Genomic DNA, 18,280 nt, shown 5'->3' on the forward strand with positions numbered 1-18,280 from the left:
GATGCATATATGACCCAATTAGAGCCAGTATGACAATTATCAGTTAGGATGCTTTCTGCTGAATGAACCAAATAAGAGAAACAATGGAACTAGAAGAAAATGTAGGCTAAAATATGAAAGAGTAAAAATGATAATTTCCCACCCTAGCTGGTTTGGCACAGTGGATAGAGCATTGGCCTGTGGAATGAAGGGTCCCAGGTTCTATTCCAGTCAAAGGCACATGCCCAGCTTGTGGGCTTGATCCCAGGGTTGTATAGGAGGCAGCTGATCAATGATTCTCTCTCATTGATATTTCTATCTCTCTCTCTCCCTCTCCCTTCCTCTCTGAAATCAATAAAAATATATATCAAAAAAAATAATTTCCTTTATAACAAGAAAACTTAACATAAAATAGTTTAATCAGTAAGAATAAGTTATTGTTTCCAATCACAAGTCCTGAGGTAGGATGGCTCCAGGGTTAGTTAATCTCCAGGAGTGTCAGATCTCCAGCAGTGTTCCTCTTTCCAAAGCCACTGTTGAGCCAGTTTTATGAGGCTGACCCATCTATTATCAAATGTCGGCCTGAGGTGATCCCTTATAGATGTGAAACAGAGAAGATATAAGTTCTGAAGCTTCTGCAGCCAGATTGTGAGTCTGAAAGGAGAGCTTGCCTATGAATGAGCCAAGACTAAAAGATTTATAAAATGAGAGAAATCAGTGGCCTTATCACATCACCTGAGCCCCACATTTTAGCTACATAAGAAGACAGCTGCAACTCTGAGCTTTTCATTTATACAAGCCACTAAAATCTCTTTCTACTTGAACCACTTTGGGTTGAGTTACTGCCTCGTGCACCAGAAAGTTACAACTGAAGCAAACAGCCGAACACATCTAGTAGGATAGACAGGATGTTCATGGAGTGACACTGTGACCCGATGCCCCTCAGTCAAAACACTGTAAAAGAGTCCCTTCTACCATTTCCAGCAGGGCCTTTGTCATACACCTACTCTTTCTACTATTACAGTAATTGTGGGAAAAGCTCTTTGAACAACTTTGGTCATTGTTGACAATTGATTGATGGGACCATTAGAAAATGATCAATGGAACCATTCATGACCCTGGATGCTGTGGGATAGAAAGTAGAAGAGTAGAAAACTCAGTAAGGTAAGAAACAATTTTCTACCTGTTAATGGACAAGTTAGAGTGTTGTTGCATGAATAACAATTCTGTTGCTTCTATTCATCCAAAGGTTCTTTTTTCATATGAGCAAATGATAAAAGGTCGTGTGTGGAATCATGAAGAAGCCAGGCTCAGTGAGAACAGAAGGGAGCTGGCAAAGGTGCAGCTCTGTGGAGCCTTCCTCACAGAACTTGGCAGAGTCCAGATACATTTGAGCCCTCCTTATATACTTTGGCACTTTGCTCCAAAACGGATCCAAGAGAATTCCAGAAATGGAGCTGTTAACCTTCAACACATGCTGGTGAACTTCATAGGTGGGGGCAAAACAAAACATGTCCAAAGAGGACAAAGAGTTATTATTTTTGAATGAGACTTGTTATTGAGGAGAAACAGATGCTGAATAGATATACTAAGATATGAAAATGTTCTGTAAAAGGGAAAACAAAGGAACTAGGAAAAGAAGGAGTTCCAAAGAAGAAAGAAAAAAAGATCCAATTCCCCTTTTAAACACACAATTGTAACGTTTGAATATGCCAGTTCATAAAACTGCACATGTAGTTCTAACTTTGGCCTAAACATTTCATTTTGAGGGGGGAAAGATGCAATCCTGCCACGAAACCTCCGAATTGCCAAAAGCAATTGTTTACATAGGGCAGTGTGTTTTCAGGACATCACATATGTGCTGCCTGCCCAGACCCCAGTACGCTGGTGAAGCAAGGTGAAGCTTAGTACAACGAAGTGCAGAAAACCGGGACGTCTCGTAAAGGGAGAAAAAGGAGAAGTAAAGAATGTTGACTCTCACCTGCCTGTGCTGACATAGCCTGATGTGTAACTCATCTCCTCAACACAAAATACTATTTCCCCTGGACTATAAATAGCTTTACTGAATTTTGTCTCAGTAATTATTGTATTTCCAAAAGGAATTCTTAATGTTGGCAGAAAAAAATCAAAAGTGGATTTTTAAAGAGTATATTTAATCTTTCCTAATTCTTGTTGCTTTGGTAGGTAATTTGGCTTTTAAGAGTGACAGACTGGCTATGGATTTTCATGCTGCCTACATATAATTTCAACAACACAACCTTACTGGGTTCTCCCCTCCATTTCTGATTACAAAATGTAATCTCTAAAGAATATCCTTTGTCTTGGAGGGAAAAATTAAAAAGCTGCCTGATTTCCTGAGCTATCGCAATTATCTGCGTAGAAATGGCTTATAAAATTTAAATGGAGGGGGGGAAGTCATAGCAATTAAATGGGGAAGGAATAAATGTGGAAGTGTTTTCATTGAACTATATTCCAAGGTCTGCAATCTAACTGAAAAAATGGGACCACCCTCATCACTGTCCATGATCAACCTGTATGTATTTCCAAGTTCCAGTGGGTACCCTTTTAATATGATAGAAATAAATGTTAGACTTGGGTTGATATATTTAAAACTAAAAGAAATCTTTGCACTCCCTTTCCACACTTTTCATCTTAAGGAATTCTATTCTTGTTCCTCAGTACCTGTTCTACTAGGTTTTATAGTTGAATAGACATTGGGGTTTTATCTACTCTTTCATTTACTCTTCTCTCCCTTGATATTTCCAGCACTCTCTTTCCTGCAGTAATTGTAATGAAAAAAAAGGGGGGCAGGGAGGAAGGATTGGGGGCACATGGTCTTTTGTTTAAAGATCACTATGCCTATGCTTACATGAAGTGAAACGTTCATACTTGGAAATTCAATAAGCGTGCTGTTAGTCTAACTCTTAAACCCTGAGTGCATCAAGAAAGAACTAAATCAGTTCAGAGAACTGGATTAGTGCCTTCCCATGTTGGCTCTCTGTGCTAGGAAAACAAGAGAGACCAACAGATGGGCTTGTTTTATTTGTTTGGTCATTTTCTTCATTTTTGTTTCAAAATATTATTGAGAATGGTCAGAAGAGTTGAAATAAGGTAACAGCCATTTCAAAAACAAAAATTTGTTGAACATAACTGAAAGACCTTTATTTTTCCCTTGGAGGCAAAAAATGTGTAATATTTTAAAACTTATGTTAACATAAAATTATGGCATTACATATTTTAGCATAAAGAATGTATTTTTTTTATTTTCATCATCTGTTTCTCTAACAGTTCACTGCTATTTAGCAAGTGGTATTTTATAGATGCTGATCTGACCATAAAACTCAAATGGCCCATACAAATGATCAAATTTCAAGCATATGATCGAGAAAATAATTTGTAAATTTTATTTGGTCTGTAATTCCCATTTGAAAATTGAAACCACATTCAGTAGGATCTTTAACTCCTCTGTTCAAATGTATAAGCTTTCTCAGAAGCTTAAATAGTAGCCTCTGATGGATCACCCCTAGATAATGGTAGATAATTTGTTAAAGAAGCATTGAAGGATTCTTAATGTCCTATCCATTTAGGTAAGAGTAAAATCTAATACTTCCTAGGTGAATGCTAATTTTAATACACAATTCTATTTAACCATGGCTTATTTTGTTTAATTTTAAGTAACCATCATTTCAAAGCCAAGGTAAAATATAAAATAACAGATGATAAGTAAAAAGTATACCTTGAAATGTCTTATTTTATTTATCACAATTAATGCTATGCTTTAACTTAAAACATTTTTAGTTCCCTTAAATTTCCATGCTAATATTTTAAATTAGCAAATTTAACACTCATGGGGGAAGCAATGCCATATGTAAACTAACAGATTAGGCTCCGGTGGGTATTAGAAACATCTGCCTGGAGAATCCAAGAAAATCAACTGAAAACTTGAGAGTTTACTTCAGATATATATAGTCAATATACAAAAACTGATTAGCTTTCGTGTGTACCACAATAACTGATTAGAAATGTCAGGGGGGGAAATGGCCTAATTCATAATTACAACAAACCTACAAAATAGCTGGAAATAAACTAAGCATAAACATTTTCAATACTTATGTCAAAAAAAACTGTATGTAAAACAAAATTACTGAAGCTATAAAAAAATCTAAATAAATGCAGAAAAATAATTTATTTCTGTTGATCAGTTCAAATTTATAGTTATCAATTTTCTCTAAATTAATCTAGAAACTCAATGTAATCCCAATAACATGTCAGTAGGATTTTTATAAAACTAAGCAAAATCATTCTCAAATTTATCTAGAAGAAAAAGCATCTAATTAGCTAAAAAAAAAATTTTTTGAAATAATAATTAGGAGGGAGTTTCTATACCATATATCAAAATGTACTGCAAGTTATACCACTTTAAAAAAGGGATAATGGTACTAAAATGGACAAATAGATCAATAGAGTCAAAACCAGGTAGGTATATATGTACTAGAGCAGTGGTTCTCAACCTTGACTGCACATTAGAATCACCTGGGAATCTTTTTAAAATCCTGATTTCTGGGCCTCTTCCTCTGGAAATTCTGTTTCTTTGTTAAGGGGTGGGGAAACAACATTAGTAACAAAGAAACAGAATTTCCAGAGGATGAGGCCCAGAAATCAGGATTTTTAAAAGATTCCCAGGTGATTCTAATGTGCAGCCAAGGTTGAGAACCACTGCACTGGAGGTTGCACCTGTGGAAAGGGCCTTCCGCTGAGAGAGGAAGGAGTTCCAGAGGCCTTTGGCAAGGCTTCTCCTGCATCCCTGTTCCACAGTCAGTGCGCCCCAAGTTCTCCGCCTCAAGTGCCAATTGTATATTTTATGTCAAATCAGTGAAGAACAAATTAGTGATGTAATAATTGGCTATCCGTTCGGATAAAAACAAAGTTAGATCTATTTCAACTTCATATCCTATATAATAAAAGGCTAATATGCAAATCGACCGAACAGCAGAACAACCACTCGCTATGACACACACTGACCAACAGGAGGAAGATGCTCAATGCAGGAGCTGCCCCTTGGTGGTCAGTGTGCTCCCACAGGGGGAGCGCCACGCAGCCAGAAGCCGGGCTCTGGTGAGCACAGTGGTGGTGGCAGGAACCTCTCCTGCCTCCACGGCAGCACTAAGGATGTCCAACTGAGCGGGCCTAAGCCATCATTCGGACATCTCCCAAGGGCTCCTGGACTGCGAGAGGGCACAGGCTAGGCTGTGGGACCCCCCCCCCCCCCACGAATGCATGCATTTTGTGCACCAGGTCTCTAGTGTAAGTATAAATAACAGATGGACTAAAGTGCTAAATGTAAAATATCAAAATGATAAAAATATTAGAAAAAATACTGTTGAATATATTTATAATCACTGAGATGAGATGTTTCTAAATAAGATACAGTATGTATACATCATAAAGGAAAAATTGGATAGTTTTTATTACATAAAATATTAAAACTTATATTTGATGAAAGATGCCATAAATAACTTTTGAAAACAAATGCAGTCTGATACAATATATTTACAACATAAAAAACTGGCAAAGGATTAATCTATAAAAGTAACAATAAATTTTGTAATGATATAGATTTGATTAAATTAGGCAAAGGATATAAAAAAATCAATGATCCAATAAACATATAAAAAGATAGTCTCACTAGTTGTTAGGAAAATGCAAATGAAATCAACATTAAGATATAGCCTTCCTACTCCTCAACCCCTCAGACTGGCAGAAATAAGAGTTGATTAATATAGGCTTGACCAAAAAATATATATATATATATATATATATATATATATATATATATAGGCTTGACCAACAATGTAAGGTAGTGGCTAGTCTCATATGCCATTGGTGGAAGTATACTGAGTCAGACTTTTTGCAAGATAATTTTTGTCCTAAAGAAATAGTCACATGTGAGCATAGTTGTATGTACAGTATGTATAAAAAATAAGGAAAACATGCAAATAACTGAAATGCCTGTCTGTAGGGAAGTGGATAAATAAAATCATGGGACACCCTGTTACAAAGAATGTTGATGCAAAAAAATAGGTAGAACTATAGCTACTAACATGTAAATAAGCAAGTTGCAAAGCAATGCACTTACTTGACAAATGTTAATACTGATTAAGTATCTTAACTAGTCAGGCAGTTCTAGATGCTGGGACACAGAAAAAAGTAAAACATCAAATTCCTCCCTCAAGAAAATTACATTCTAATATAAGTTTGACAATAAACAAATCAACAAATAAATATAAATCGTAATATCCAATAATGAAAAGTCCTGTGAAGAAAATAAAGCATGGTGTGTCATTTTTACCGTGTTCCATGTATGAGAAAACCTCATTAGCTGAGGTTTACATAAATAAGGATTTATTTATCATGTGGAACAGAAATGCAGGTGACGGAGGAGAAAGCTAGGGGTGGATCATGAAAGAATGAAGCTCCTTTTAGCTTCCTGCTCTACTACTGTATCTTCAGGATGTGGCTTCTGCTCCTCTATGCAATAGATCAGCATTCCAAGCATGAAGGAGGAGGAAGAAAAAACATAGGCAACAAGAGAGTTCTTTTTACTTGTTATTGGCCAGAACACTATCGTATGGCCATCTTTAGTTGCAAAAAAGACTGGGAAATTAAGTGCTGGTTTTTGTAGCATGAAGAGTAAAGGCAGAGAAAATGTGGAGTTAAAAATTGAGAACGTTGCCGTAACCGGTTTGGCTCAGTTGATAGAGCGTCGGCCTGCGGACTGAAGGGTCCCAGGTTCGATTCCGGTCAAGGGCATGTACCTTGGTTGCGGGCACATCCCCAGTAGGGGTGTGCAGGAGGCAGCATATCGATATTTCTCTCTCATCGATGTTTCTAACTCTCTATTCCTCTCCTTTCTTCTCTGTAAAAAATCAATAAAATATATTTAAAAAAAAAAAATTGAGAACGTGTCAGGCAACCTACAGTGTGCCACACACAGTAAGGAAATAGAAAGTGATAGGGACTCTATTTTAGAGATGGCAGGCAAGGCAGTGACCTTTAAGCAGAGGCCTATGTGAAGTGAAGAGTGAGCCATAAGATGCTGAGCCCTAGGGAAAGCCTAGCGATGATATAGGGCAAGAGAGCTCTCATTGTGTTTGAAGAATAGCAAGGAGCCTTTGTGGCTTGAGCAGAAGTTCTGGGGACAGTGTTGGAACAAGAGAGAATTCTGAGGTCAGATTACATAGGACCTTCTGTAAAGACATTGGACTTTTTTTACTTAACATTTTATTTTGGAAAAAAAAAATCAACAAAAATCTAAGAATAGACAAAGTATTATACTCTTCACCTAGAATCTTGATCAATGGTTAACCCTTTGCCACTTTGATTTATCTCTCTCAATATCTCTCTTTTGCTAAACATTTTTTCTTAAACTTACTCAAGCATAAGTTGCAGACATCATGACTTTTTTTTTTAAGTTTTTTATTCATCTCAGAGAGAGGAAGGGGAAGGGAAAGAGGGACGGAAACATCAATGATGAGAGAGAATCATTGATTGGCTGCCTCCTGTAGGTCTCCCGCCCCCATAGGGGATCAAGCCTGAAATCCAGGCATGCAAGCATGTCCCCTGACCAGGAAATGAACCGTGACCTCCTGGTTCATGGGTCAAAACTCAATCACTGACCCACACTGGCTGGGCAGACATTATAACTCTTAATACCTAAATATTTTTATGAATCTCCTAAAAACAACATGCTCTTATATAACCACTAGTGGCCCAGTGCATGAAATTTGTGCACATTAAAAGGGGATTAATTAGAGGAACTATTTTAATATTGCTATTTGCCCTTTCTCTATAATAGAAGTGTCAGAGATGAAAGAAAATTAGTAAAATGTATATGAAAATCTTCCTCCTGTCAGAGTCTGGGGCACGCCGTAGGACCCAGAGTCAAGTCCCTGCCCACCCATGGTACCTCAAAATCATGCGAGACCCAGATCCGGCTGACCCCACCCTTGTCAAGCCCCACTGGGCAGGGGGCTCAGCCTCAGGTACCCTGGCCTGGTGCTGGGGTGTAGGGGGTGCAACCTGAGGTCCCCCGTCAAGCCCCGCCAGACAGGGACCATGGTCTGAGGTCCCTCAGCCTGGCGCCGGGGTGGGGGGCGCAGCCCCCTGTCAAGCCCCACCAGGCAGGGGTTGCAGCCTCAGGTTCCTGCTGATTGCTTGTTACTGCTCATTAGGGGAACTCAGCCTCCGCTGTGGGTGCAGCTGGGAGGGGGGCATAGCCTCAGCCCCCCGTCAAGCCCTGCCTGGTGGGAGGCACAGCCTCAGGCCCCCAACACCTGGGTGGGGGGTGTGGCATGAGGTCTCCTGGCCCAGTGCAGGGGGAGCAGTCTGAGGTTCCTTGACCCAGCACTGGGGTGGGGGGCACACCTTAAGGTCCCCCATCTAGCCCCATCGGGCAGGGGGGCGCAACCTCAGGTCCCCTGGCCTGGTGCTGGGGCAACAGGGCACAGCCTGAGGTCTCCTGTCAAGCCCCATCAGGCAGCGAGCGCAGCCTCAGGTCCCTGCTGATTGCTCATTAAGATTCATTAGGGGAACTCGGCCTCCGCTGTGGGTGCAGCCATCTTTGTGACTGTGTGACGGTCAATTTGCATATTCCCTCTTTATTAGATAGGATGGCATAATTATCAAAGTCAGGACATTGTGCATTGATAAAATACTGCTATCAAATACATACAAATTTCAACAATTGCCCCAGCAATGTCCTTTATAGAGGCCCCCACCTCATTTTTTCTGAACCAGGATTCAATCCTTTATCACACTTTACATTTAATTGTCATGTGTCTTTAGTCTTCTTTAAGCTGGAACAGTCCCTTGTCCTCTCTTTGTCTTTCGTGATATCAGTATTTTTAAGAGTATAAGCAAGTTTATTTTGTAGGCTTTCCCTCAGTTTGAGCTTACATAAAAATTCTCTAATGATTAAATTTTGAGCTCACACATTGTACAGTGACACTATACAAATGATGGGCTCTTGTAAACGTGCTGCATCAGGAGACACCTGGTGTCACCTTGTCTCATTGCTGGTGGTGGACACTTACGATCACTCCATTCAGATGATTTCCTTGCATAGATACTTTTCTTCTTTGTCACTAATAAGTCACTTGTGGGGAGATATTTTGAGACTGTGTAGATATCCAGTTCCCCAATTAATTTTGACCTGATGGTTCTAAGAACCTTGGATTTTAAATGATGATGAGCCATTAAAAGGTAATATCATTATTCCAACATTAAATGCTCAGGGGAAAACTGGGAGGATCTAAACAAAATGATTAACAGTGGACTTCTTGATTGTTTAGGTATTTTATTGAGAACATGTCCATGAATTATCTGTGCAATTTTTTTTAATGATCACCTGAGGATATATTTTTATTGATTTTAGAGAGGGAGGAAGACAGAGGGAGATACAGAGAAACATCGATGTGAGAGAGAAACATCAGTTGGTTGCTTTCCCCTATGCACCCTGAATCTGCAACCTACGTATATGCCCTGACCAGGAATTGACCCTGCAACCTTTCGGTGTATGGGATGATGCTCCAACCAACTGAGCCACCCAGCTAGGACTGTCTGTGTAATTTTTAAAAACATTTTTAAAAGTCCTAAACAATGTCTGGAGTTATACAGACATGGATTTAGAGCCACAACACCTATTACTAGCTGTAAATTGAGGAACTCAAACTCTCCGAGATTCAAGTTTCTGACCTTTAAACTGGGGATAATATTAGTACTGTATGATTTAAATAAGGAAAACTATATAAAACATTTATCATACAATCACTGAATTCTTTTTATTTTGTTTTTTTCCTCTCATAAGTTTCCAGCTTTACTCTATATACTTTCAATCAAATATGCTTGTTATTTTTCACAGCTTAAAAATTTTGTTTTTCCCTCACTTCCATCCTTTACTTCTGAAGCAAACTTCATTAAAGGCCTGTCTATTCCCTCTGTGTTTGCTTCCTCACTTCTAACTTTATTCTCACCCTGTACTGATCTACCCTCCAGCCCTCCTCCATTCCAGCAACGGAACACTTCCCACGGTCCTGTCAGCCTCCTAGTTGTCAATCCAGTGGCCACTTGTTTGTGTCTTAAACTTTCCATTCTTGAAAAGCCCTCTTCTAGTGGCTTCTGCTACCTTTGTCTGTGGATGTTCTCTCAAGTTTCTGGCTGGTCCTTTCTAATCTTCTTTGTGGATCCTTTTTCTCTTCAGTTTTTAAATGTCAGTTTTCCTCTGTCTTCAGTCCTTGGCCCTCTTGTCTCTTAGCTCCAATGGTACAACATCTCAGAGAAGTCCTTCTCTGACCATTGGGTTTAAAACACACAGTAATTCTCTGCCATAGTATTTATTTTCAGTAATTCATGTTGTTTGTTTTCTTTTTACTACTAGAACTATCTGAAGATCTTATTTATTGAAGTGTTTACTTGTTTATTACTTGTCTCCGGAGGCTTCCCTATGGATTATAACTTCAGTGAGGAAAGATCTTGTATCTTCACTGCTTACCCCCACCCCCATGCTGGCACTGAATGAACAATTTGATGAATGAATAAACTCTATGCATTCATTCTGAGCCATTTCTCTATTTCAAGCATTACTTACCATCTTCATGATAATGACTTCCAAAAATAGAATGGTGACTTATCTCTCTCCAGAGCTTCATGGACACATGTCAACTTGCTAAGAGACATCTCTCCATGAATATACCATAATTACCTCAAATTCAACCTATTGAGGACTGAACTAATTTTCTTTACTCTTCATACCTGCTCTTCCTCCTGTGTTTCAAGCTCCTCATCCAGTGTCCCAAACAAAGGTAGGTGTCATCCTTGTATCCTCCCCTTTCTTCACTTTCTTCATGAACTCAACCACTGTGATTTGTCCATTTACCTCTGAAATAGATCTACTTCACTGCACAGAAACTAGCTAATATCTAGCTGTGTGCTAGGGAAGGAGAGAAGACAGGTTGATGAATACCTACTAAATTCTGCCACAAGCTCTTATCACACACAGTAGCAATGACTTGTTAACTCAGCTGTACCTCCCATTAAATGGTTAATTCAGGGAAGACAAGAATCATGTCTGTTTTGTTTGCCATTTTGTACTCAGTGCCAGGCACAAAACTGTAAAAGTAATAGGTAATTGACAGCATATATTTGAATGAATTAATAAATGGAAGAACCAAGTTTCAAATCTAGATTCTTGCTCTATCCGCTATATTATAATCATTTCCCAATAAGTACAGTAGTCTCTCCCCCTCCCCCATATTTATGGTTTCTCTTTCTATGGTTTCAGTTACCTGAAGTCAACAACAGTCCAAAAATATTAACTGGAAATTTCTAGAAACCAAGAATCTATAAGTTTTAAATTGTATGCCATTCTAAGTAGCATAATGAAATCCCATGCTGTCCCATTCTATCTATCAGGATGTTAATCATCTCTTTGTCTAGCATCTCCACTCTGTATTCACTCTCTGCCTGTTAGTCACTTAATTGTTTATCAGATGAACTGTCCTGGTATCACAGTACTTGTGTTCAAGTAACCCTTATTTTACTTAATATTATCCCCAAAGCACAAGAACATTGTTGCTGGCAGTTCAGATATGCCAAAGAGAAGCTGTAAGGTGCTCTCTTTAAGTGAAAAGATGAAAGTTCTCAACTTAATAAAGAAAGGGGGGAAATGTATGCTGAGATTGCTGAGATCTACACAGTAAGAACAAATCTTCCATCTGTGAAATTGTAAAGAAGGAAAAAGAAATGCATGCTAGTTTTTCTGTCACACCTCAAACTGCAAAAATTATAGCCACAGTGCATAATAAGAGCTTAGTTAAGATGGGAAAGGCATTAAATTTGTGGGTGGATGACATGTTTCAATTTTAAAAAAGAACAAAGTTGTTTTCAAGATTTTTTATAAGACATAGTAATCAAAACAATGTGATATTGGAATAAGCTAAGCAAATAGATCAATGAAAAATAGAGACCAGAGATAGACCCACATATATATGATTAATTAATTTTTTAAAAATATATTTTTATTGATTTCAGAGAGGGAGAGATAGAAACATCAATGATGAGAGAGAATCATTGATCAGCTTCCTCCTGCATGCCCCCTACTGGGAATCGAGCCCACAACCTGGGCATGTGCCCTGACCAGGAATGGAACCATGACCTCCTGGATCATGGTCGATCCTCAACCACAGAGCCACCCCATCTGGGCTTTGATCAAATACTTTTTGACAAAATTGCTAATGTAGCTACACAGAACTTTTATTTCTTTAATGTAGCCTTTTCTCTTTCTTTCCTTTTGATTCAAACTGGCCTTTTCCGGCCTAGGAGCACCCTGACACCCTCCTCCCTCTCCCTTGCACGTACACTCCCTTAAACATTAAGCCTTCAGGACACAAGGTTCTGGTCCACATCATATAATCTTAGGAACAAAGCCTTAGATCTGTTGACCACAGAGACAGAGTTTTAGTCAAACTAAAGATAACATCTAGGCCTCGGATGTATTTCAGCTCCAGACCCAGAAAAGCAGAAGAACTCCAACAATCACATCCTTATAAAACCAGACAAAGTAATGCAATGGCTGACATCAGGACCAGATGCAATGATCAACTACCCACTGCCTAGTGCCGACCAATCAATAGAGACCATGACCCTAACTCCACCATGATTAATGATTTCCCTCCATATAACCCTGCCCTAGAAGCCATCAGGGAGCCAGGTCTTTGAACACAAGTTCACCTGTGACTCCTGGTTTGGCACCATTTCCTAAACTAATAAACCTTTACTTTTTTTTTTTTTTTGCAAACTGCTGTTGGGATTTGATTGGGCTCAAATGAACCCCTTTAGTTTGGTAACACTAAGGCAATTAAATGGGGAAAGAAAATCATTTCAACAGATGTTACTGGTATACCTGAAAAGAATTTAGAATAGTGACAACTATTCTGAAAAATAAGAATGGAGCTAGAGAATTTATACAACACATATATATTCAAGTGATTTTTGACAAAATTAATGAACGGGGTAAGGAAAAGTCTTTTTAATAAATAGTGCTAGAAAAAAATGGATATCTACATTAAAAAAAAAAAACAAACAAACTTTAATCCTCATGCCACTCTGTAGAGAAAAATTAATTTAGGAGGGATCATATCCTTAAATGTAAACACTCTATAACCATATAGCTTCTAGCAAAAAATCCACATAGATATTTTTAGACAAGTAACAGTAACAATAGTAGCAAAAGAATTGATAAATTGGACTTCATCAAAATTAAATTTTCTGCTCTTCAAAAGCCATTATTGAGAAAATGAAAAGGCAAGTCAGAGACTGGAGAAAATATTTACAATAAATATCTGACAAAAGACTTGTATTTTGATATGTACAAAGTAATAGTTGAAAAATCTTATTTTTAAAGTGGACACAAAATTTGAACAGACATCTCACAAAAGAAAACATGAGTAACCATTGAGCTCTAGGAAAGTAGTTGGACGTCATTAGTCATCTGGAAAAGGCAAATTAAAAGCACCATGTGCTACAATGTGACATTCACTAGAATTACTTTGAAAAATACAAGACTGACAACAACAAATGTAGGGAGGTTATGCAGCAGTTGAAACTCTCATATATCACTGGCGGGAGTGTAAAAAATGGTGCAAACAACAGGGAGAATTATTTGGCAGCTTCTTATAAAATTAAACATACATGTCCCCTGTGACTCAGCAATTACATTCTAGGTACTTACTAAGAGAAATGCAAACATATGTTAGCTAAGGACTTATAAAAGAATATTCATAGCATTCTTATTCACAATGGCAAAAAAAAAATGGAAAAACACATGTCAGTCAACTAAGAGAATGGATAAACAAACTATGTTATATTCACAGAATAAAATACTTCTCAAGAAAGAAAAATTTTAAATTATTGATAATTGCAAATGTGTCTGAATCTTACAGATACTAATCTGATCGCCGCAAATGAGCAACAACAATAAAAGTATACTTACTGCCTGACTGGTTTGGCTCAGTGGATAGGACGTCGGCCTGCGGACTGAAGGGTCCCGGGTTTGATTCCGGTCAAGGGCATGTACCTTGGTTGCGGACACATCCCCAGTGGGGGGTGTGCAGGAGGCGGCTGATCGATGTTTCTCTCTCATCGATGTTTCTAGCTCTCTGTCCCTCTCCCTTCCTCTCTGTAAAAAATCAATAAAATATATATTAAAAAAAAAAAGTATACTTACTGATGGTGGCAAAATTTTGGCCCCATGACCGTGGTCATGTTGTTATGTCTGTGAATATGCTACATTACATGGCAAAAGGGTCTTTGGAGATGTAATTAGGGTTTACTCATTGGTTGACTTTAAAATAGGAAGATTATTCAGGATTATCCTGGTCCAATCCTCTATCCCAGTGGTCAGCAAACTGCGGCTCCTGCGCCACATGCGGCTCTTTGGCCCCTTGAGTGTGGCTCTTCCTAAGCCTTAGGAGTACCCTAATTAAGTTAATAACAATGTACCTACCTATATAGTTTAAGTTTAACAAATTTGGCTCTCAAAAGAAATTTCAATCGTTGTACTGTTGATATTTGGCTCTGTTGACTAATGAGTTTGCCGACCACTGCTCTATACTAATAAAAGGGTAATAACCTAATTAGACCGGACATCTTCCAGACGTCCTTCCAGACAAAGCCACGGTGGCAGGGGCTGAGGCAGAGGTGGTTAGGGGTGATCAGGCCGGCAGGGGAGGGCAGCTAGGGGCGATCAGGCTGGCAGGCAGGCGAGTGGTTAGGAGCCAGCGGTCCTGGATTGCGAGAGGGATGTCCCAGATGGGAGAGGGTGCAGGCCGGGCTGATCATCTAGTGGATCATATTGTTTGGGCGGAAGCGGGTTATCCTTTTCCCCACTGTGTGCTGGGGGTGGAGTCCTTACAATATCTCAAGAAAACATGAGAGCATGAGTGGTTTTTATTTGCATGGAATTACATCTCTGTGTTTCTAAAGTCCCATTTCCCTCAATCCAGTCCTGGAAAAGTGTAATTGGGGTTTCAGCAGAGCTAAAAGCAAAGCCCATGTCCAGAGCTTTCGTTCCATGTTGCAGCCAGGTCCGGTTCAGCATCAGGCTACAGTCCATTAGTGTAGGAAGTGGGCCTCTGCGATCCATCTCCAGCACAGTCAACTTTTAATGGAAACGGTTATTGAACTTCCCCAGGGCAGACAGGATGAAGGGAGGAGGGAAGCGGATATAAGAACAAAGAACTGCGTTTGGGAGCCAGCATCACTGTGAAAACCCCGTCTCCCAGAACAAGACTCCTCCCACTGGCCTCAACTAGACAGGCGGGGGGCGGGGGGGGGGGGGGGGGGGGAGTGGAGACAACTAGAAAAGGCCTCAATTCATTTTTTACAGTAACTCAGTCCGAGACAATAAGACCTAGGTGACATATGAGCAACTATTAACCCCAGAGTACTCAGCCAATGAGGAGCTGGAGGAGGAACTCTCGCACCCTAGGGATAAACGGCCTGTGATGGCACTCCATGTGTGCTTGCTCGAATGTATTAAAAGTCTCATATTTCACCATACTTCTGTCTCTGAGTCCGTTATTTGCATTCGGACAGGTGAGCATTTCTCACGTTAATCCAGTGTGTGGGGGTCCACCTGGCCATAAGCCACAGAGGAGAATGCAGGGGAGCAAGAGCGCGAGAGCTCCGCAAGCCAGGAGTCAACCCAGAGAAACCAAGAGGGCCAGGAGAGCGAATTCCTTTGTAGGGGATGAAACACCCCACATCTTCCTGTGCTTGCAGTGGCCATGCCTATTCTGGCCAATGCTCCTAGGTGTGATTGACAGCTAGCACTTTCCCTGTGTCACCCCAGCTTTTCTGGGCATGCATCTATCTCCCGCTTGTCCAGGCCCTTCCCTCAGTGATCTGCAGGGAATGGCTCCCTGGGGAGTTATAAAGTAACAACTTCTTGGCAAAGCTGCTCAAATGACATGCCTATGATATTTGGCCTTCCCCTTTGTTCCTTTCCTGCTATTAATAACTAGGTTAATTACAACCATATCAATAGGAGGCCTTAAATGCAGAGGCTGAAGGGGAAGTCAGAGATTCGAAGCTTGAGGATAATTCAAGACTAGCTTGGAAATGAATGAGTCCATGTAGAAAGTGTGAGGAAAAAAATGGATTCTACCTACAACCAGAGCTTGGAAGATGACCTTGAGACCCATTTGAGAACTTCCTCAGCCGATTTTTATAAGGCCCTGAGCAGAGAATTAAACCATGCAGTACTGAATTCCTGACTTTAGAAATTGTAAGATAATAAATGTATTTTGCTTTAAGCTGCAAAGTTTGTGGCAATTTTTCGTGCGAAATAGATAGCTAATACACTGTATGATTTCATGTATTTTAATTACTAGACCTGGCAAACTAATCTATGATGGAGGTCAGAAAATAATTGCCTGTTATAGGAGACTACTAAGTAAAAGGGACACAAGGGGAATTTCTAGGGTAATATAAATGTTCTATATGCTTTTATATGGTGATTGCATGGTTTATAAAATCATCAAAAGTCTAACTATATCTCCATCATAAACAAACACAATGAGACATCACTACATGCACACTGGAATGGCTAAAATCAAAAAAGACTGACAGTAAGTGTTGATAAGGATGTGGAGCCACTAGATCTTGTAGGCATTGCTGGTGAAACTATATCCAGAGAAGCTTTTGGCAGCTTCTTATCAAGTTGAACATACATTTTCCCCATAGTCCAGCAATTCCACTCATGGAAATTTATCTAAGAAAAATGAATACTATGTTCACAAAATACTATGTGCAACAATGTTCATCCAGCCACATTCATAATCGCTCCAAATTGAAAAAAAATAACCCAATGTCTACCAATAGGAGAGTGGACAAACAAGTTGCAGTACTAGTATATCCATGCAATGACTCAGTGGTAAAGGGAATGATACTCACAGCACTATGATTGAATCTTTGTAATATTATATTGAGTAAAATAATTCCTCACAAAAGAATTCATTCTGTTTTTTTAATTTACCAGAAATCCATGAATAGTAAAACTAACTATGGTGGTAAAAATTAGGATGTGATTATCTCTGAATTTTGGAATTAGGAAATTAATTGAAAGGGCCAGATGTTGTTTTGGGTGATGATGACACAGAAGAAATTATCGAAATTCATCAGACTGAATACTTAAGTCCTGTGTGCTATATCATATGTAAATTATATCTCATTAAAAATGAAAAATAATATCCTAAGGAATCCTTTACTCTGTTAATGTAGCTAATTGAGTCCCTTCTATGTGCGCAGCCCTGTGCCGAGCCCTCACACTGGAAGACCGTTTTGTTTTGACATTCTCTGTCCTGTTATCTTGACAGATGGACTTCAAACCAGTTAAATTCCATTTCTTTTTTTTTTAATATATTTTATTGATTTTTTTTTTTTACAGAGAGGAAGAGAGAGGGCTAGAGAGTTAAAAACATCGATGAGAGAGAAACATCGATCAACTGCCTCCTGAACACTCCCCACTGGGGATGTGCCCGCAACCAAGGCCCTTGACCTGAATCGAACCTGGGACCCTTGAGTTCGCAGGCTGATGCTCTAGCCACTGAGCCAAACTGGTCAGGGCAAATTCCATTCCTCAAAGGCAGATTTCATCATTTCAAACATGTACTTATTACATTAATAGTGGAAAGTTACATATTATAAATACACAAAATTCTAAATTCATCCAAACCTTATGGGTTTGAAGCTTTGAAATTAAACTGAAGGAAGATGTTAAGATTTATATTCCTTTTTCATTTAATGCTCTTCTGGTAGCTTCTATCTACCATGGACTATTTTTTAAATGCTTTCATCTTTGCTGATGCCATTTGTGATATGTTTTTAATGTTATATTGTGGTTATTCTAAATATTTTAAAGTTTTATAGAAAGTAGAGGGATTATTATAGAGATATAAAGTTTTTAAATCCCGTTTGACTTTGCAAAACATTTTTCTCCAAAATTTAAAACAGGTTACAGTTCACAAAAGAAGAAATACAAATGACTAATAAACATGACAGAAATTAAGCCATTTTAATGATAAAAGAAATAAATTAAAAATTAGATGCTATGTTTTTGCCTCTCAATTTATCGAATATTTTTAAAAGTGACATTATCTAGATTTGCCTGAGATGTGCCGTGGGTTGCTAGTAGAAATATAAATTGGTACAGTTCTTGGAAGAGCAATCTGGTCATATGCATCAG

This window comes from Myotis nattereri (assembly GCF_964212035.1).
Source record: "Myotis nattereri genome assembly, chromosome: 2".
Taxonomy (NCBI): Eukaryota; Metazoa; Chordata; class Mammalia; order Chiroptera; family Vespertilionidae; genus Myotis; species Myotis nattereri.